The sequence below is a fragment of the Oryctolagus cuniculus genome, chromosome 10, assembly GCF_964237555.1.
Source record: "Oryctolagus cuniculus chromosome 10, mOryCun1.1, whole genome shotgun sequence".
NCBI lineage: Eukaryota > Metazoa > Chordata > Mammalia > Lagomorpha > Leporidae > Oryctolagus > Oryctolagus cuniculus.
Window position 1 is genome coordinate 50,242,986 of NC_091441.1, and position 17,901 is coordinate 50,260,886.

A 17,901-nucleotide genomic window follows, 5' to 3' on the forward strand; every position below is an offset into this window, starting at 1 on the left:
GGCTTAGTTTACATAGACCTCAAAAGTATCAGGCAAAGGTTCAGGAACGTTTGTTTCAATGTTATAAAATCTTTTTAGAAGTTTCTCTGGACTCATAAATTAAACTCTAATTTTGATATCATTAAATTTTCATATCTTACAAAGTCTCAACCTTAAATTAAAAGCAAAGCCAAAAATACAGGTTTCTCCTCTCCCAAGTCCCTTTAATTTTAAGTCAAGACACAAAAGCACTGAAGCAAGGCTTCTTAATCTAACTTCCTTGGAATCTGCATCAGTCATTGATGGATGTCAGACGATGATTCAAAGCATCTCATGAAATTGTTAATTTTTGCTTCTGTGTATCCTTCTGGGCAGAGAGCTCAAACCTTTAAATAGTGTTCATTCTATAAATAAAGTTTCACTCATTCAAAACATACTCCAGGCATTTTATAGGGATAGCCTCAACTTTAACTCTCCTGACTAAGTGGTTGACATTGACAGAGTTTCATGAATCTTGGAAGTTATCTGTGTCCTGTGGGGAGCAATTCGGACTATACTGTTACTGGAATTAAGATTTATTCTATGCATCTGCTCTCCCACAATATGGCGCTGGGAGAGAAGTAAACAGCTTCTACCCAGCTGCCTCTCACCAACTTGACAAGCTGCAGGAGCTGCTCCTGATTGGAGGAGAGCGGCGTGCTCGGCGTGTGGGCAGCCGAGTTGGGATTGGTGGAGAGGACTATATAGGAGGAGAGAAATGGCATGGTGGTGTGGGTTGGTTGGAGAGTGCGTTGGAGAGTTCGCGGGGAAGTTCGTTACTTCGTTCTTTCTCATTTCTCTCTACTCATTCTTGCTTTGGGAGTTTGCTGTTTACTTATTCTTACTTTACTATAGAAAGGACTTGTAAAAAAAGGGGAACAACAAGCGCCCGGTCCGGTGCGGCTCCTCCGCGTGCGGAGGAGCAGCAAGTGGTGCCGTGACTCGGATATGAAGCCTAGGCAGGGTTTAGTGTCGTTCCTCCACGAAGAGGGGGAGCGACATAATGGTGCCGTGACTCGGATAGGAAACTTAGGACGGATATGAAACTTAGGAGGGAAGAAACGGGAAGAACTAGGGAAAATATCGGAGAGAGAAACTAGCAAACAGCCTAGGGAAAAGCCGGACGAAAAAGGAGCCGGAAGAAGCTATTGAAAGCCTAGGCATAGACTCGAAACAGCCTAGGGAAAAGCCGGACGAAAAAGGAGCCGGAAGAAGCTATTGAAAGCCTAGGCATAGACTCGGATACGGACTACGGGGGGAAGCTGGGAGGAATCTCTAAGGTTGAAAGCGAAAGTGAAAGCTAGAACAAACAGACTCGGATACGGACTGTGGGGAGAGGCCAGGAGAAATGAGGGAGGAATATTGTTGGAAGAAAACTTAGGGAAACATACCGGGTAGAGAAAAATGTTAGGGAAATTGAAGCCGCGGGGGGCAGGCCGAGGCGGAAACGGAAGCCACTTTGGGGTTCTCAAGTTAGCCCGGGAATAGGGGGCGAAAAGTTGAAACCAGAAGCTGAAACGTGAGCCAGGTTGGGATCCGTCTGATTAGCCCGGGGAGCAAAGGACGGGAAGCCAAACCGTGGGGCGGAGACGTACGCTGGGTTGAATTCGCCAGGCTAGCCCGGGGAACTTAGATTGAATGCTAGTGGCGGACACGTGAGCTACGCTGTGTTACTCGCGGAAGCCGCCGCGTGCAGAGAGAGCACGGGGCGTGAATAGATAGGGAACGGGCTGGCGTAGGCCGTGGTTCAGACGCGAAAGGGTTAAGCGTGGAGACCGCGGAGCGCACGAAGCCAAGCTGTGCAAAGCCGAGCCGCGCAGATGAGGCGCGGGCTGAAGCGGCGCAGAGCCGGGAACCCGCCGGCAGGGCGAGGCGCCGGAAAGCCGCAGGGATAAGAAAAACAGAAGTTTTAGAACTAAAGTGAGAAAAATAGGAATGCTGGAAGATAGAAGTAAAATGGGAGAAATAGGAATGCCCGGAGATAGAGAAATAGAGAAATAAAAAGGCCTCCCTACAACACTGCAATGTGAGAGCTTGGATTCGGTCTGCCTAATCAAGTGAGGCGATGAGCACCTGCGGGCAGCTAGCAGCTTATGCGCCGCAGGTCACCGAAGACAGGCACGAATTAACATCAGTAAGGCTTCCCCACAATACAACAATATTAAGCTTGGATTCGGTCTGCCTGATTTAAGGCGGTAAGCGCCAGCAAGCAGCTCGACCAGAGTATGAGCTGCAGGTCACCGAAGATAGGCACGAACCAACACTAATAAGTCTCCCCCACAATAAGGCAATGAGAAGGCTTGGATTCGGTTTGCCTGATAGGTTTTGTAAGCCCCTGCGGGCAGAGCAGAGCATGCGCTGCAGGGCACCGAACACAGGCACGCATCAGCGCCTAAAAACCTCCTCACAATGGCGAAGAGAGGACCCGGATTCAGTTTGCCTGATTGATAGGACTTGTAAGAGACTGTGGCAACTCTAGCAAGTAGAGCAGAGTGTGTGCCGCGGGACACCGAAGACAGGCGCGTATCAACGCCAAAAAATAAAAAGAAAGGGGGATCTGTGGGGAGCAGCCGGACTGGACTAAGTTACTCGAATTAGGACTTATTCTATGCATCTGCTCTCCCACAATATGGCGATGGGAGAGAAGTAAACAGCTTCCGCACAGCTGCCTCCAGTTCAACTAATAAACTGTAGGACTTGCTCCTGATTGGAGGAGAGCAGCGTACTTGGCGTGTGGGCAGCCGAGTTAGGATTGGCGGAGGAGGACTATAAAGGAGGAGAGAGACGGCATGCACCAGGAACATCTATGGGGAACATCTAGCTGAAGGAACACCTGTGCAGCCCCCGAGAAGAGCCGGCCGGCGGTGTGCCGCTCCCCTGCGGAAGTGGGGAAAGCGGCCAGGGGGAACCGCCCTTCCACGGAGGTGGAAGGGATAGTAGCCAACCCGGGAAGAACCAGCAGCAAACCCGGGGAGGGCCGAGCAGACGAAAGAACAGCGCAGGGTCCTGTGTCGTTCCTCCACGAAGAGGGGGAGCGACATAATGGTGCCGTGACTCGGATATGAAGCCTAGGCAGGGTTTAGTGTCGTTCCTCCACGAAGAGGGGGAGCGACAGTGTCCCTCCTCCTGCATTTGTCTCCTGCTGAGATACCTCTATACCTTCTGACAGAGACTCAGCAATCACCATTTCTCTTACCCATTAGGTCCTAGGATAGGAATCACTGTAGGGACCCTTCATTTCCAGGTATGAGAGTTGTAATCCCTTGTTCTTCTTTGCCAGATGATTGGAGACTGAGTAGACTCATCAGGCACAGCACCAGTCCATCCCTGCCCAGTAACAAGATGATCACTGGGTTCACCTGATTCAAGGTGCATGATTTTAGTCCCAATATTATGCACATAGGTAAAATGGAGTTATCAGAATATAACTCATGTTGGGGTAAGCATAAACAGATTTATATATAAACTAATAATTACGAACTATAGCTCTCCTTATTTTCTGTTTTCTGTTGAAAGGAGCCAAGAGCCACCATAAAAAAATGGGGCTCCTGAGACAAACCGTTCCAGAGACGGCCTTGGGAAATGGGGAGTAAACCGGTTCACAGAGAAAGCAGTCAGCTACTAACCAGAGATACACAGAACACCTGCCTTGTAGATAAGCCCCTTCCCTACGCTTGCTCAAGGTTAACAAAGAAAGCTGCAAGGCACGTAGCAACCTATTCCTCTCTCCTAGAGACCCCCTCCCCTAATGTATCCCTTTGACCTAGTACTTTTCCACCGACATTACCACTTTTAGACTGCCATACAAGGCCTGCTACTGAAAATTATCCAATGAACTTACGCCAGCCTATAATATGTTAATTTTGTGGTTTTGCCCTTTAAAAGCTGTGTGAGATAGCTGCTCGGGGCTCCTCTCTCTTTCTCGCTGCTTGCAGCAGCAGAGGGCCCATTTGCGCAAATGAAATAAAATTACCTCCTGTTCTATTGCATCGTCTGGTCTGGAGTCTGTGTTTCTGGGGTCGTCACAAGAGGACACCGCTTTTGGGGTCCTACACTGTCTGCTGTGTTCTGGTAGTAAGGTAAACTTGGGAGTCCTCACAGATGGTCAAGAATGGTTCAAGAGACAGACTAAGCAGGTTAGTGTCTCAATAGTGGCTTTCCAGGTCTTGGTGTGCCACTTCCCTTTGCTCTGTTACTTATGTCCTGGAAATGTGTAAACTGCTTGCAGTTGACTCCTTTAATGAGTCCCTTAAGAAACCAGTTTCTCTTATACTGTCTTGCTCCTGCATACTTCTTGTACACTTCTTTTTTCTTGCACTTTCCATAACCTGGCCATTTGTTTGTCAAACATTTGCTGTCTGCTTACAGGCCCCACACCTTCTGAAGAGACCTCTTCACTCTTTTCTGTCCTCATTGAATTGCTGACTTCTTACTTTTACAGTTAATATCGTTAACACTAGGTATTTCTCTCTATAGTTCACTAATTTCTGTTTTACTTGTAACTGTTAATTGGTTTTCCCTGATAGGAGAAGCCATTGCTTTATTTATTGCTTCTTCTCTTTCAAGCACTCTGAGAGGTGCAAAGCTATTACAGTCAGCCCTCTATATCCACAGGTCCCACAGCCTAAGATTCAATCAACTATGAACTGAAAATATTTCCAAAAAAAAAAAAAACCCACATCTGTCCAGAACAGGTAGGCTTTTTTCCCTTATCATTATTCCCTAAACAATATTGTTTAAAAGCTATCTCTACAGCATTCATATTGTATTAGGCATTGTAAGTCATTTAGAAATGATTTCAAGTATATGGGATGATGTGCCTGGGTTAGATGCAAACTCTATGACATTTTATATATAAGGAATTTGTGCATTTGAAGATTTTAGTATCCTAGGGGGTCCTGGAACCAGCCCCCTGTGGATACAGAGGGACAACTGTCAGAGACATCTACCACCCTACCCAGTTTGTGTTTGTATAAGCATGTGTATGTTGTTGCCTTCATTCAACAGACACCAGTGTATTAGGTTTTGATCAAGTACCTAGGTATATGAAGTTGTATGTGTCATGGATCCTGCTTCAGAGGACTACTGGGATAATGTTATATAGAATAACTTTGTCATCAATATTTTACCACTCAATGAATTTAGATTACCTATGCCCCTTCCAGTTCTAGAAAATAACCTTATTTTTTTCCCTTGGTTTAGACACTGTTTATAGTTAGTACACTCAGAACTACCAGAGTGTCATCCACACTATAGAATAGTTTTCTATTTTCTTCCGTGGCATGATTTTATAGCTGCCACTCTTGACATCCATTTTCATTCTCGCTGCCTCCTCAGAAACTTCTTCTTCCTGGCTGTCTTATTTTGTCAGAAGACTAAGCGGCCTTCCTCAATCCTTTTACCTTTTCATCTTCTTTTCAGAGACACCACCTTGCATTTATAGAACATGAAACTGAGGAATGCCTCGGAGAGAAAGGCAAACACAAAGCTCAGACTGCAAGCAGCCACTATCATTCTGTTCCCCACTGCCGGTACCACCTGAGAAGGAAGGAGAGCCACGGGTCTCTGGAACTCCCACAAATACTCTCCCTATAAACTCCCCAGGCACACTGTCATTTGGCGTTGTCTGTTTACGCCTGGGATCCTAAACACTCATCCCCATTTCTTTCCAGTAATCTCTATTACTCTGTAGTAATGATAACCTGAATTGTTAATTTATATTGTAGGCGCCTGTCTTCTTCAAATACCAAATAGACAAAGACCCTTGGTTCAAATATTCTAGAAACATTTATTCACCTTTGGTTTCTGGTGATTTTCAAACTGAAAAAATTCACCCATATGTTACGCAGCAGCCACATGCCTAGTAAGGTGTCAGACCCTGAGAACTTAAAGAGCTACAAGGCACGCTCTTTGCTTTCCAGAGCCACACAAGGAAAATGTGAACAAACACATGAAGAGAGCCTTAGGATAAGATTGTTAAACGTTATCCAGGACACAATTTTGTAACAGAACAGGAAAAGTGACTTTCTTGTCCTTTCCCCTTCATACTACCAAGCAGGAGAAGCAGCAGGATACAATGAAGAGCTTTGGTAGAAGGATAAACTGTGAAGTGTCACACCCTCACTAGGTAGCACTTTCTATCCTGCCTTAATTTTCATCTGCTTCAAGGAATTTATTTGCATTATATGTTATCTCTATGATCTTGTTAAGTATTCAAATGTCAAAATAATTTTTTTGTTTAAACTCTTGTTTTTCCAAAGAAAGCATTACATATTTTTCTGGGCATTATATATTTTCCTTTCAGTTTTGATTCCTTGGCATGGCATTGGTGACAGAGGTACTGGCGTCCGTGTACACTATTTCCCCAAGCATTAGAATGCGGTCATATGAATGCCTCATTATGTTTCACCAACTGCTGCTAATCCCTCACGTGTGTTCCATGGGTGGAGGGTGTTGTGTTGCTTACTGATAAACCCTAGGCCCAAAACAATGCCAGACGTATCACAGATGGCAAAACAGAAAAAAAAAAAAAAAGAACTTGCTGAATACAACAATAAATGGGTTTACAAAATAAGAAATTTTTTTCTATTTTAGCCATATACAATTATATAACTAATGACATTATTATACTTTTATTAAGAATTGCTAATGAATTCTTTACAAAACATTTTGCATGTAGTCAAATTATTTAAATAATGGTAGCCTGAAGTAGTGCTTCCCTTGAGCTGCCACTTCCAGCCATAATTTCACATAACTGCTTATCGAGAAAATCCAAGGTTCTGACTAAAATATAAAGATGTTCATTAGAAAGTAAATCATTAGCCTATGATCCACTAATTTCTTGAGTTGTATTACTAGAGATAGAATAGTGAATGGGTGTTTTTCATAGAGAATGAACTTGTTCCCTATTAATATTCCCACATTCAGAAAGAAGAATGTTTATAAGAAAACCCTGAGGATTTCTAGTAATGAATAGCTTTAGTAACATTATGTTAAAAAAAAACTATTTTTTGAAATTATGGTTAATTTTATATGTCAACTTGACTAAGCTAAGTGATGTCCAGCTAACTAGTGAATCATTATTTCTGGGTATTTTTACAGAGAGCATTTCTGGAGATACTAGCATCTGAATTAGAATGAGTTCCAAAAAACCAACCTCCTTTACACAATCTCCTGAAAGTGCAAATAGAACCCAAAAAGTCAGGGAAAAGAAAAATTCTCTCTTTTTGGGTTCTCAGTCTGTGAATGGCTTTTAATATTTTTGAAAGGGTCTTCTTTATTTTTTTTTTAAATTAAGACCTTTATTAACAGGTGCTTGCAGTTTATTGAGTTTTTTGAAAAAATCAAGTTGTAAACTTTTATTACAAATTAAAAATGATATTCCTAAAAATCTCATCACACCCCCAGAGGAGCCGAGCTGCCGCAGCCGGCCCCAATCATCATCACCACAACCCTGAGCAGTGAGGTCAGTGAGGTGGAGACCCAGCTGCCTCCCGCAGCGCCGCAGAAACCAAGCCCAGCACCACGGGCAGCGGCACAGGGAGCGGTGGCCCCAGTGGCCTCCCTCGGGCGGCGGCAATGGGGCTGCTCAGGGCCTTCTGGGGTCCACTCTCAGATCTCACTAAGTATCATTGAAGGGTCTTTTTTTGTTTGTTTGTTTGTTGTTGTTGTTTGTATTTTTTTTGTTTTTGTTTTTGACAGGAAGAGTTAGACAGAGAGAGACAGAGAAAGGTCTTCCTTCCGTTGGTTCACCCCCCAAATGGCCACTACGGCTGGCGTGCTGGGCCGATCTGAAGCCAGGAGCCAGGTGCTTCTTCCTAGTCTCCCATGCGGGTGCAGGGCCCAGGGACCTGGGTCCACTGCCTTCCCGGGCCCCACAGAGAGCTGGACTGGAAGAGGAGCAACCGGGACAGAATCCGGCACCTTGACCGGGACTAGAACCCGGGATGCCGGCGCCGCAGGCAGAGGATTAGCCTAGTGAGCCGCGGCGCCGGCCGAAGGGTCTTTTGATAAGCTTTTTTTTTTTTTTTTTTAAGAAGTCCAACTTACCTATTTTTCTCTTTTATAATTAGGGCTTTTTGTATACTATAAAAAAAAAATCTTGACTTACCTCATTCTGTACTAGAAACCATCATTTTAGCTTTAAAACACAGACATGTGATAAATCCAAAACTCTTTTAGTAACAAGATATGGCAAACTAGGCCAAATCTGGCTTATTATCTTTTTTTTTAAATCACAGTTTCCTTCATGTTGTGTATTATATATGGATGCTTTTGCACATCGGTGGGAGAATTCACTGGGTTTAAGCAGAGATCACAGGGCCCAAAATTTTGGGATTATTTACTTTGGTACCCTGCCCTTAACAGAATATGTTTAGCAGCACTTCCTGTGTGATATGAGAAAGAGACTATGGTCACTCTTTCCTACATTTACTTTGACTTTTTTTTTTTCACTTTTATTTAATGAATATAAATTTCCAAAGTACAGCTTATGGATTACAATGGCTTCCCCCCCCGATAACGTCCCTCCCACCCGCAAACCTCCCCTTTCCCACTCCCTCTCCCCTTCCATTCACATCAAGATTCAGAACTATTTCACCACCACTTATTTAAGAGTGTATTTCCTTCAATGAATTGCTTTTAAACATTTGTTGAAATCAGCTAAGTCTGTTACTGGACTTTCTACTTTGTCTATTCATCTTTCTGCCTTTGACGCACTGACCTAATCACTTCAGTTTTATGGTTACTTGGTATTAGGTAGTATAAATACTTAATATTCCTTTTCAAGAATTTACTAGCAGTTCGAGTTTTTGTGATTCCACATAAAATTTAGAGTTAGATTTAGAATTTGTAGGAATTACATAGACTGATTTGAAGAAAATTTACTTTTTAACATTATTGAGTCATTTCATCCATCAACATAGTACATCTCTCGATGTATTTACGGCTCTATATTTCTCAGTGATAGGTTTACTTTTCAGGAAACAAGTCTTGTAAACTTCATGTTCAATTTTTTTGAATTGCTTTATATTTTAATTCTTCCATAAATGATATTTTAATCTTCATTTTCAAAATAGTATTTTCCCATAGAATGCACAATATATTGGGTTTTGACATGGTATCTTAAAACTTTGCGCAGATTATTTATTAGTTGTCGTAGATTTTGGTAGATGCCATAGAATTTCTAATGTAAACAGCCTCATCTGCATATTTAAAAAGAAAAAATGAATTTTTTTGCTTTATAATATTTATGCATTTTTCTTAGTTCTATAACTTTATTCTATCAGTTGGAAGAATTAGTGCTGAATTTATTAATTTATTAATTTGTTCAAAGAACCAAATTTTGTTCAAAATTTTTAAATTTTCATTGTTTTATCCATTTCTGCTCTTCCCTTCATAATTGCTTTAAACTTACTTTGAGTTTTTTTTAAAGATTTATTTGATTTATTTGAAAGGCAGAGTTACAGAGAAAGAGGGAGAGACACAGAGAAAGAGAGCAATCTTCCATCTGCTACTTCCCTCTTCAAATGGCCACAATAACCAGGACTGGGCTGAGCCAAATCCAGGAGCCTGGAATTCTATCTGGGTGAGTGGCAGCAGCCCAGGTTCTTGGGCCATCTTTTATTGCGTGCCCAGGAACGCTAGCAGAGAGCTGAATTGGAAGTGCAGTATCTGGAACTCAAAACATTTCCTGAAAATATACTATGCACACTATATCTTTTTCTATCCTTTTATTTTTAACCTATCAGTGTCAATAAAGTGTATCTCAGGCTGGTGCCGCGGCTCAATAGGCTAATCCTCTGCCTTACGGTGCCGGCACACCGGGTTCTAGTCCCGGTCAGGGCGCCAGATTCTGTCCTGGTTGCCCTTCTTCCAGGCCAGCTCTCTGCTGTGGCCCAGGAGTGCAGTGGAGGATGGCCCAAGTGCTTGGGCCCTACACCCCATGGGAGACCAGGATAAGTACCTGACTCCTGCCTTCGGATCAGCGCTGTGCGCCGGTCGCAGCACACCGGCCGCAGCGGCCATTGGAGGGTGAACCAACGGCACCCTCTCTCACTGTCTCTCTCTCACTTTCCACTCTGCCTGTCAAAATAAATAAATAAATAAAGTGTATCTCATGTAATTAACATAAGTGATTTTTTAGTAAATTTAAGTACTTAATCTATTTACATTAGTAGTGACTATTAATATGGTTGGACGGATTTCACCCATTTTTCTTTACTCTTTGTCCTATCTCTGTTTGGGTTCTTTGCGCCCCTCTCCTTACATTCTATCAGCTCTCCTTACATACTATCTAGTATTATTGGTTTACTGTATTTCCTCCATTGTGGTATTTTTATTTTTATTTATTTATGTTCATGTTATTTGAGAGGCAGAGAAGGGGAGACAGAGATAGAGAGACAAAAACACAGATGTCTTCACTTCACTGGTTCACTCCACATAGACTTGTAACAGCCATGACAGAACCAGGCAGAAGCCAGGAGCAGATAACACAGTTTGAGTTTCCCACTTGGGTGGTGGGGACACAAGTAATTGAGCCATCATCTATCTCTTCCACAAGCAGAAAACTGGATTGGAAGCTGAGTATCCAGGACTTGAACCAGACTCTTCCATATGGGAAGCGGAAGTCCCAAGCAAGAAGTGATTTAACCCACTGCACCAAACATCCTCCTCCTCTTCCAGTATATGTGTATGTAATATATTATATACTGTATCTATAATATAAATATATTTGTATAATTGTATAAATAAATATATACACACAAATATATATCCCTTTATATAATTTTAATTCTGTTTAGGAGCTATAATATATCCATAACTTGTCAATGTCTGCTTAAGATTAATATTTTATGGTAAAAAATCCGTAGTAGGGTAATTCTCTATTCCCCATCCTTTCTGCTATGCCCTATTCTTTTTGCAATTCTTATCACATATTTTACTTCATTTTAAATACATTATGGATTTCACAATAAATATTACTTTCACTTGAAATAGTCTTTTAGCTTTTCAAGAAATAAAAAAAAATGACCTTTTTATTTACTCACTCACTGACTATTTCTGGTGCTTTTAATTCTTTTTCCATTTTTTTTTTGTCTTCAGACTGAAGAATTTGTTTTAGTGTTTTCTGTTATGCGTATGTCTGGCAACAAGTCTTCCCAGCTATTCTTTAAATGAATATCTCATCACTGAACTCAAATTACTGATGGAGAGATTTGTGGTTTCGGTTTCCTTGATTCTTCTGCACCACTCTAAAGTTGCTGTCAGATAGGCTTCTGGCTGCCATTCTTCCTGGTGGCAGTCTCTATTCTTACCCTTGTTCGTTTGCATATGACGTATGACTATTTTTAAAGTTATTGTTTATCTTCTGTGTTAAGCAGTATAACCATGATGTGCTTGACGTGGTTTTCTTTGTTGCTGAAAACTCAGTAGAGACCCAGAAGGACCATATAATGAAAGGGTTTGCCTTCACAAACAAAACAAAACACAACCAGCCTATTTAAACTGAACATAAAACTAAACCTAACATATTCAATAGGAAGCACTAACCATGCAGTCAACTCTCAAAACAATATTCAGCATTTTTCTGCTCAGAACAGACCCCTAACGTCTCCTAACACTTCATGGCCCCTGCTATTTCTGTAGAACAATCAACCTGGCAGCAGCTGTATTCTGCTGGGCCCCATAATCTTCCCCCTTCACACTCCTGCACAGGCACAATAGTTCTCAGTTTGGATCTTGCAGGGATGATTGCCTCCTTTCTAGTACCCTGCTCCAGAATTTGCAGGAAATCAGCAGTCCGGAGTTGCAGCCTCTGTCTCTTCTCTTTGGTCCCGTAGCTCAGAGAGACTTGGACTCCACCTTCTTGTTCTTAAATTGGGAAAGTACTCCCAAACAAAAACTGTAGCAAAAGCCTTTCTGTTTTCTTTTGTATATATAAAATGCTTTATTTACTTATTTATTTTTACCTACTTGGATAGAGAGAGAGAGAGACAGAGAGAGAGACAGAATCTTTTGATTCTCCCTTAACAGCCAGGGCTAGGACTTCCATGTGGTGACAGTGGCCCAAGCCCTTGGTCCATCATCTGCTGCCATCAGGTGCATCAGCAGGAAGCAGGATTGGAAGCGGAGTATCCAGGACTCCAACTGTCACACCTATATGGGATGCAGGCATTTCAAGCATTGGCTTAACCCTCTGGCTCACAACACCTTCATCTCCTTGGCATTTTCATTCCTTCAAACAGCACAGTCCTATAACTGAATGTCCAGTGCATGAAAACAATTGCCTTCTATTTCGTCTAGTGTTACAATAATATGGGTAAATTTGATACTAATTATTCTACAAGGGCCAGAAATGATGTCCTTGTTGGTTTATTTGAAAACTCATCAGGTGATTTTTTTTATTTTATTTATTTTATTTTTTTATTTTTGACAGGCAGAGTGGACAGTGAGAGAGAGAGACAGAGAGAAAGGTCTTCCTTTGCCATTGGTTCACCCTCCAATGGCCGCCACGGCCAGCACGCTGAGCCAGCGCACCACGCTGATCTGAAGGCAGGAGCCAGGTGCTTCTCCTGGTCTCCCATGGGGTGCAGGGCCCAAGCACTTGGGTCATCCTCCACTGCACTCCCTGGCCACAGCAGAGAGCTGGCCTGGAAGAGGGGCAACCGGGACAGAATCCGGCGCCCCGACTGGGACTAGAACCCGGTGTGCAGGCGGCGCAAGGTGGAGGATTAGCATTGAGCCACGGCGCCGGCCATCAGGTGATTTTTAATGTGTAGCCAAGATGGAGAATCGCAGTTCCTTGGTGGGAGGGAAGCTGCTAATACTTCTGTCAGATGAGTACTGCAAGTATTAGAGACAGGACAGGGGCCGTGCTGCGGCTCACTAGGCTAATCCTCCGCCTTGCGGCGCCGGCACACCGGATTCAAGTCCCGGTCGGGGTGCCAGATTCTGTCCCGGTTGCCCCTCTTCCAGGCCAGCTCTCTGCTGTGGCCAGGGAGTGCAGTGGAGGATGGCCCAAGTGCTTGGGCCCTGCACCCCATGGGAGACCAGGAGAAGCACCTGGCTCCTGCCATCGAATCAACGCGGTGCGCCGGCCGCAGCGGCCATTGGAGGGTGAACCAACGGCAAAGGAAGACCTTTCTCTCTGTCTCTCTCTCTCACTGTCCACTCTGCCTGTCAAAAAAAAAAAAAAAAAAAAAAAAAGAGAGAGAGAGAGAGACACGGCAGGAAGAAAGATTACCAGGACAGGAGATTCCAAGGAAAGAATGTCCAGTTTATGTTCCTGGAAGTCTTTGCAGGAGATAAAATCTGAGACAGCACAGGATAGTGGATCCTATGTTTCAGAGTAAAGAAAGAAAGTTTTAGTTTCAGCTCAGCTAATAGCTATTGGGTGTTCATCAGTCAGCTTGTTTTTCTTCATGACAGAGGAAAAGAATTGAATATAGCATACCTAAGTTTTTTTTCCATTACTTGCAGTCTGTGAACCACAAAATATTATGGTACCTTACGATTTCCATAGCCAAATGACACAAATTAAAGTATGTTAAAAGTAAACTTTCTATTATAAAAATAAAAAACCCTCAAGGAATGGGCTCATGGGCCTCTAAAAATGATAAAAATGTAAATGAACTGGGACTGTAAGAGGCGACAAGGATGTTAATATATTTCCAAGAGCTCTTAGCTAAATTTCAAGTTTTTCCAAAGCAGAATAGTGGTTGTATGACAAGTAATTGAGATGAGAAGATGTTTCTGCTTTCAAGCGTGCTCTTTCGTTAAGAGGACAAGTGAATCCATTCTTACTTGACTGTAGACAAATGAAACTACAGGCAATAAGAAAAGGGGCATATGCAAAATTATTTTTAAATCATATATAAATTGGCTTCTTTAGAAGCATGGTACAGAAGGCTTGTCACTTGTATGAACATACCTGTGTGTGCCTTCTTACCAAGTGTGCATGTTGAAATTTTTGGTGTATGTTTAATTGGAAAACAAAAGATATTTATGTTTCAAAGCATGAGTTTAATATCAAAACCAAGATTCTTTTTTTTTTTAATTTTATTGGCTGGAATATGGCAGTGAGGGTGGGGTGGCACAGAGAGACAAAGATCTTCATTTGCCGTTATACTCCCAATGCCCAGAACAGCCAGGGCTGGGCCAGGTTAAAGCTTAGCCCTCAATCTGTGATTTGCGTGTGGGTTTCAGGGACTCAGAAACTCAAGCTATCATCTACTGCCTAGCAGGGTGCATGTCAGCAGGAGACTGGATCCAAAGCAGGGTAGCCAGGACTTGACAGATACTCTGATATGAGATGCAGACATCCCAAGCAGGATCTTAACTGCTGTGCCAAAGGTCCACCCAAATAAGACTAAGATTCTAACAAAGCTTAAGCCTGAAGCTCTGTGCGTCTAGTCCCTTACAAATCTTGATTCCTGGCCTGCCTTTAGCATAATTACACATTTCTGCTCTTATGCTGAGTTTCTAAGGCTCTGATTTTGCCTGTGCTGAGATACTATTTTGTATACTCATAAGAAACTCATTCAGCATGCTCCAAATTTAGCTGGGTTTTCACACCTTTTAAGAATAAAAGGAAAACAGCACGTAGAAAAATATTTATGGAAATTCATTTCAAGAATCATCACAGTGTCTCTTTAGAAGGAGCACTTGGTGTATATGTAGGGTGAAGGGGGCCTAAATGTGGCATAACCTTGGTAAACTCATAAAATTTTTAAGAAACGCATAGGTGTTAGGGTTAATGACAATTTCAAATCGATGTCTGGCAGCATACTATTTACAATAATAATGTATCATGAGAACTTGTAGTTTCATTAGAAGAAATGGAAATTGATGTCAGCAGCATATAGAAACAAATTATGCTTTAATGATTTCCTAATAAAGTAATTTGCTCATAGATCACAGGGGACACAAGCAAAAACTGCTAATTTGGAGCCCAAGTAATTATTTTTCAGCCTTTAAATATTAAGCAACCTGCTTAAGGCTTCTCATGGCGTGCTAAATGAGGGTTCCTTGTCCCACCAAGTTCTTGGAGAGGGCATCAGGAGTCAAAGGCAGAGCTTCAAACATAATTGAATGCACTTAAAGTGCAAATGGTTACAAAGAAGGGCCAAGGGTATAAATCAGTTATAAACCTGTGGTGCATGTAATAAATTAGAAGATATGTGCCAATTTCTATAATCCCAATATTTAATCAAGGAGAAAGGAGCCACAGTATAATCTATAGAACTTTTATAAAACACAATCCATCCCACCATATCCTCAACTACAGCCTAATTTAATCCCAGGCTAAGTAAATATAAGGATAAATTCAAATGATTCATATAAAAATACTTAGGTAATTACAAAGTAGTATATAAATAGAAGTTATTAAAATGCTTTTGACTGAGAAAGAAAAAATGTTTTCAATAGTTAATTACATTTCCCTCTGGATTCCTAAAAGTAAGCCATCTTGCAATTCAGTATTAAAAAATAGTGAATAATTGTATTTGCATACAGGCAGTAGCTTAGAAATCGTTCCTAGTGAGTGGACTTTCAATCAAGCAAAACAAATTGAAAAATTAAAAACACTAGGGATGGATGTTTGTGGCAGCAAAGCCCTCTGCACATGTGTTTCTTCATTATTTTTCTTTGCCTTACCTTGTGCTGCTTCTGGAGTTTATTTTCAAATTAAAAAAAAAATTGATAAAGGAAGCCAAGCTAACAAGGCAGATGGCTTGTCAAATCAGAAACAGGAAGCTTTTTCAAAAACAGAATAAAGAACATGAAACTTGTTAGAGCTAACTGTTCACCATGAGTCTACTGTGGTCCCTTCAGATGTAAAAATATGACATCAGAGAAGAGTGTTAGATGCAGTGGTTTGGACCTCACTTGGGTAGTTGGATTCAACCACTTGACCCATCACTGGCCCTCTTCCCATGTCAGAGTGCCTGGGTTCAGGTTCAGTTACAATCTCAGTTGCAGCTCCTTGCTGATGCATACCCTGGGATACAGCAAGTGATTCTCAAGAGGTTGGGCCCTTGCTTCCCACAAGGGACACGTGGATTGAAGCAGTGAGCCTGTGAGTGGGAGATTTCTCCATCTCTTTTTTGTTTATGTCTCTCTTCCAAATAAATAAAATAAAATGAAAAGAGGAGATTACTACAGTGCTGTCTTTAATTGTTCTTCAGTTCCAGTGGACAAATATGCTCATTGTACCTCCTACATCCTTCCTACATCAATAAAGAATGCTGGACTTTTACTCCTAGCATGTCTTCTACTTGTCTGGAAAATGGATTTCTCAGCAGATAGAGTCATTCCATTCACTAATTCACAGCTGCACAAAGGGCATAAAACATTGTCAGTTCTACATTATTGCTGCAGGACAGAGGGAAGAACACAGACTTTGAAGTCAATTGTGTCTGGATTCAAAAATCCCGGTTTGATCATCAAGGGGTTATATCCACAGGTAAATTAATTATCCTCTCTGAATCTCTTTCTTCTAATCAACAAAAACAGTGAAAACAATAACATTATCTTGCAAGATTTTTTCAGAATTGAAAACCATCATCATGCATTACCTTGATGCATTTTTTAAAGATTTATTTGTTTATTTATTTGAAAGAGTTACACAGTGAGAGGAGAGGCAGAGAGAGAGAGGTCTTCCTGGTTCACTCCCCAGTTGGCCACAACGGCTGGAACTGTGCCGATCTGAAGCCAGGAGCCAGGAACTTCCTCTGGGTCTCCCACGTGGGTACAGGGGGCCCAAGCACCTGGGCCATCTTACATTGCTTTCCCAGGCCACAGCAGAGAGCCGGATGGGAAGTGAAGCAGCCAGGACTAGAAACGGTGCCCCTATGGGACACCAGCGCTTCAGGCCTGGGCGTTAACCTGCTGCACCACAGTGCAGGCCCCCTCCTTGATACAATTTAGTAGCTGGCTCTATTGGGTATTCCTGTCTTATTTGTTATTAAATCCTTTGTAGACATACCTCACTTAGCTTCCAAAACAACTCTATCCCATAGGAAACATCTCTGCTAAAAAAAAATGGAAGCTCTGGGGCTGGCATTGTGGTGCAGCAGGTTAAGCTACCACCTATGATGCTGGGATCCCATATCATTATATGAGTTTAAGTGAGATTTAAGTCCCAGCTGCTCCACTTCCAATCTGGCACCTGGGAAGGCAGTGGAGCATGGCCCAAGTCCTTGTGTACTTGCAACCAAATGGGAGACCTGGATGGAGCTCCAGGATCCTGGTTTCAGCACGGCCCAGCCCTTGCTGCGGCCTTTGGGGAATGAACCAGTATACGGAAGACCTCTCTCTCTCTCTGTAGCTTTGACTTTCAAATGAATAAATAAATCTTCAAAAAATGGAAGCTATAAGGTTTTGAGAAGTTCATGGTTAGCTTCATGTGGCTAACAACCACCAGAGTTCATTACACAGACTATGTGGTTCAATCTGCCCTACTAACTACTGTAACAGGTAGCTAGTACAAGGCCAAAGAAAAGAGAAACATTTTCTGTCTTTACTGAATCTATGCACTTTTTCCCCACCTACTTGAGGTTGGGAAGAAATTATATAGTACATTCGCACCACTGCTTGGAACTCTATTCGATGGATAAGAAGTGACGTTATTTTCCATAGTAATTTATGATGTTAAAAAGTTTTGAGGGGCCAGCACTGTGGCGCAGGGGGTTAACGCCCTGGCCTAAAGCACCAGCATCCCATATGGGCACCAGTTTAAGACCCGGCTGCTCCACTTCCAATCCAGCTCTCTGCTATGGCCTGGGAAAGCAGTAGAAGATGGCTCAAGTCCTTGGGCCCCTGCACCCATGTGGGAGACCTAGAAGAAGCTCCTGGCTCCTGGCTTTGGATCAGCACAGCTCCGGC

The 17,901-nt window shown here is 42.4% G+C and overlaps 1 long non-coding RNA gene across 3 annotated transcripts in view; it reads left to right on the forward strand.

Annotated features, from left to right (window-relative positions):
• LOC127492300 (uncharacterized) overlaps positions 1-17,901 on the forward strand; it is a 76,159-nt gene that overhangs the window by 31,141 nt on the left and 27,117 nt on the right. For 2 of the 3 annotated variants that reach the window (XR_007921499.2, XR_011379196.1), the window contains exon 3: positions 10,583-10,708. The exons of the other annotated variant lie outside the window; for it this stretch is intronic. This is a non-coding gene — a long non-coding RNA (uncharacterized lncRNA). The remainder of the gene's footprint in view (positions 1-10,582; positions 10,709-17,901) is intronic. 3 annotated transcript variants of the gene reach the window in all.